Source organism: Propithecus coquereli, unplaced genomic scaffold, assembly GCF_000956105.1.
Source record: "Propithecus coquereli isolate 6110/MARCELLA unplaced genomic scaffold, Pcoq_1.0 Scaffold72, whole genome shotgun sequence".
Classification (NCBI taxonomy): Eukaryota; Metazoa; Chordata; class Mammalia; order Primates; family Indriidae; genus Propithecus; species Propithecus coquereli.
In genome coordinates, this window is record NW_012153285.1 from 1,239,431 (window position 1) to 1,243,248 (window position 3,818).

The following is a 3,818-nucleotide window of genomic DNA, read 5'->3' on the forward strand; positions in this document are numbered from 1 at the left end:
ACTGAAATACAAACTGCTATTGTTGCGTGCATTTGTTTTTTATGACAAGTAAAGTATTCAAAAATAAAATACAGGTCACCAATTTACTTAGATGTGAAAATACTTAATCTCACTAAAAGTTTACCAGTATAATTTTAATAGCTATATGTCTTGATTATTTAAAAACCATTATGATGCAAGCTTCTAGAAATTACTCTTAAAAAACCAACTTTATTCTTTCAGGAATTTAAGCATTGAAAATATGTGATATTTACATAGCTCAAAACTTCGACAGCTGATAAGGTCTACATGAAGAATGAATGCTCACAATCTCAACTATGTCACTGTTTAAATTACTTGGAAGTTTTTTAGTCACAATTAAATCTAATTGTTTAAAAAACATTTTAGTAAATAAGAAAACTTTCTATAATCTCTTATACTTGCTGTAACTTCATAATCTGACATTCCTAGAGACTTTATATTATGAGAATTTAGTCTTGATTCGTGTACCAATGATACCATAGGAACAAAATGATCAAGCATGATTGTTTCTTAAGAAAACAATTTTAGTATCTACCTGTGTTGGTTACAACGAGTGCAGATCTGTCTTCATTTTTTTTTTTAACTTTTCCCTTCTTTTTAACTTTTCCCTTCCTAGAAAGATATTACTACTTTGTCTTTGTAGAGTATTGACAAACTCAGTCAATTCATGCTTCTACATTAATATGTGATGCAGTCTTGGATGAGTATAGACGTCTGCAATAAAACTACAGTCTGAAGGTTTGGATGGCACTGAAGGTGCTGCCTTGCTATGAGTAGGCACTGAGGAAGTGCTATTTGTGCTTGAAGGCTCCTGAACAATGGAGTGATGAGCACCGTTGATTTTAGTGTTACAATGATAGTGCAATGACAGTGAGAAAGAAGTAGTTCTGAGTGGATTACTCAAAGCATCTGTGTTTCTGGTTGCTTTGCTGCAACTGCTGCAGAATGCACTCTCTGAAGTCAGTGCTGCTCTTCTCAGCCTGCTCCTCTTCCTGGGCAGAGTCTGGAGAAAGCCTGCTGTCAATGCTGTTGCCCATGGACACCAATCAACCCTGTATCTTTAAGGCACCCTTAGAGGTATGAGTGTATCCATTGAAATGGCTGCCTCTGCAACGCAGACTTCCATTCTCTTCCCTTCCTGGAAAGCTCTGCTCCAAATCCACAAAACTACAATCATTATTTGCATTTTCTTCATTCCAGTTTTTCATTCCATTGACTTTGACTTCATTTTCTGCCTCAATCTTCTTAATTATGTGGTTTAACCTGTCATTGAACTGTTTGGCTGTATTGTTTGGACCGGGCACAGGATCCTCATGTTTGCAGACAGCATTAAAGTTGAGACCTTTCTGTACATTGGACTGTTTGGTTTATAGCTGACATTGAATGTAGGAGAGGAGTCATCTAGCTTTGATGCTTTCTGCATCCATTTCCATCAGAATACTTTTCCTCCTTTAATTCTTTAATTTTGGCATTAGGAAGATTTGTGGCAATAACGTGTATTTTTTTATATTTGGAATAATACACATGGCATTGACCTCCATGCAACATCATTAGCTTTCTCAATTCCTCAGCAGAAGTATCTGTATATCCATTAACAAAGATGCCAATGCCACTAAAAATTATAGGGGAAGTCCCATCTTTCTAAGCATCTGATTGAAACTGTTCCTCCAGTTTCTAGACTGACATGGCATTTAGATCACACTTTCTTCATCCTCTCACGCAAACCTCCTTTGACCCGGTGGCTGTGTTGTCTTTGTTCAGCACTTTAAAAAACAGGTGGCCCTGGATGCAAGACAGGCAACTGGTTATTTATTTAATAATTGAAAAAATTGACTTTTCACAAAATAAACTGTTAAGTGCTAAATTCTATATATTCAGCACCATATTTAAGTTGAAATAAAGATATTTGATATATTAGAGATTTAGCATATTCATCTCTCACAGATTTGAGTAGGAAGTTGGAATTCTAAATCAGAAGATCTCTAAAATAATTTTTGTTTCTTTTTTATGACCCAGTCTGTCTCATTGTAAGCCTTAAATATTATTGACATTATTTCCAATAATTCTCTTTTAAATTTTCTGTTTATTTCCATTGTCAATGGATATTTAATTTATTTAATTGAATTTTATAGCAAATTATTTAAGTGGGTATAGGAAATGATTTGAGTGACAGCTAATGAATTCTAATAAATTTTCTTTTCTTATAATTTTTTTTCTTTCTTACAATGTGTAGGTATATAATCTACTGGGTTTTTAAAATTATAAAACCTGATTTTTCTTTATCTTATTCTTTTTATTTTTTCTCACGCATATATTTGATCCATTTTCGTTATGTTAGTAGGTCTAGCAATGGATTGAAAAAGATATATTCACTTTTGCTAATTATTTAAAGATGGTCACAATTTATTGGGATGAAGTAAAGATAGTGCCTCTAATGAGGCTCGTGGAATTCAATTATACAAATAACAACTTGCTTTTCTGTTTCTTTAGATAATCCGGAGTCTGCTCTACCACTCTTCCTTTCTATTACCTTCAGTATCACACTGCAAGGTATAGCAACTAGGCTTAAAGATCCCGCGTGTAATCCAAAGAAATCTGTTCAAGTGGGCATCTGTCAACAGGTAAAACTGTACTTTTAACTATGTTTTTCTTGGCTATGCCCACAAATAAAAGAAATGATGCACCATAGTAATAAATTGTATAAAATATTACAGAATTTTGTACAGGAAAAAGAAAAAAACATGAAGCTAGTGAGTGTGTATGAATTGGATCTTGACTATTGGTCAACTCAAGAGTTGCTAATAAGGAAGAGGTGACAATCTTAGCAGTGGGATTTTTGGAATTAATTGGTTCTGGTTCCACTTTCTAATGAATTATTTAAGAGAACATAAGATGCCACTTTATATAAAAGAAAAAAATACGTAGTAGATAAAGTTAAGAGGCGTATGAGTGGAGCCTTGCAACCTGTAGTATACAGTGATAATTAAAAGCAAGGAAATATGCTGGGAACAGAGAACAAAAGATCACATACTGAGATGATAAACTGGTGAACTCTGAAAAAGTAATACAAAAAACAGAGAAAAAAGATTAAGGAGACAAAAGTGGCTCAATCATATAATGCCTTTTTTTAAAAAAGGCAAGGAAACTTTTAAAAAGAATGATGTGTGTAGCATCTGAGAAAATAGCTTGACTTGTATAACAAAGCAGGGACAACTCAAATAGTTGATAATTCAAAGAACAAATGTACAGTTTCATGCAAGGTACATTAGAAAATGTGAATTTAATAGGGAATAGAAATCAGAATTCCTAAATGATTTTTTCTTAAGGCCAGAATCTACAGAAATGGGAAACAGTTGATTATCTATGGAAGACTGATGCACAAATCACAAAGAGTCATCCAAAATTGTTAAAAAAAGAACTTTCATTTGCTAAAAGATGTCTATGGAGAGAGAGGATTGATACTTAGAATAATGGAATGTGTGTTTATGTGTGTGTGCACATGTAAATGTGTGTATGTGTGTGTTGGAGATAGAAAAATGGGAGAGGTTGATGGAAAGGGGTGGTATATGTCATTATTATACATTTTTACTTCTTTCAGTTTTTGGATGCTTCTAATTTTTGAGTCTCTTTCTGGATTTGAATGGTGGAATCATATTTACTCATGTATACCTTAGTCAAGATACATTCAGCAGATATTGCTTTCCTTTATTTTTCATGTAAAATGTTACCTAAGGTCCACTTCTTTTTCTTTTTTTACATTTATTGTACACTTTATTTCTAGTATTATTACATTGTAA

The 3,818-nt window shown here is 33.1% G+C and overlaps 1 protein-coding gene and 1 pseudogene across 1 annotated transcript in view; one reads left to right on the plus strand and one right to left on the minus strand.

Moving 5' to 3' along the window:
- Window positions 1–545: 545 nt before the first annotated feature.
- LOC105824176 overlaps window positions 546–3,818 on the minus strand; it is a 3,426-nt pseudogene continuing 153 nt past the window's right edge.
- Window positions 2,523–3,818, plus strand: part of SLC16A7 (solute carrier family 16 (monocarboxylate transporter), member 7) — a 62,464-nt gene continuing 61,168 nt past the window's right edge. Inside the window, exon 1 of the mRNA XM_012661545.1 lies at window positions 2,523–2,642. The gene's annotated coding sequence lies outside the window, so the exon portion shown is untranslated. The remainder of the gene's footprint in view (window positions 2,643–3,818) is intronic.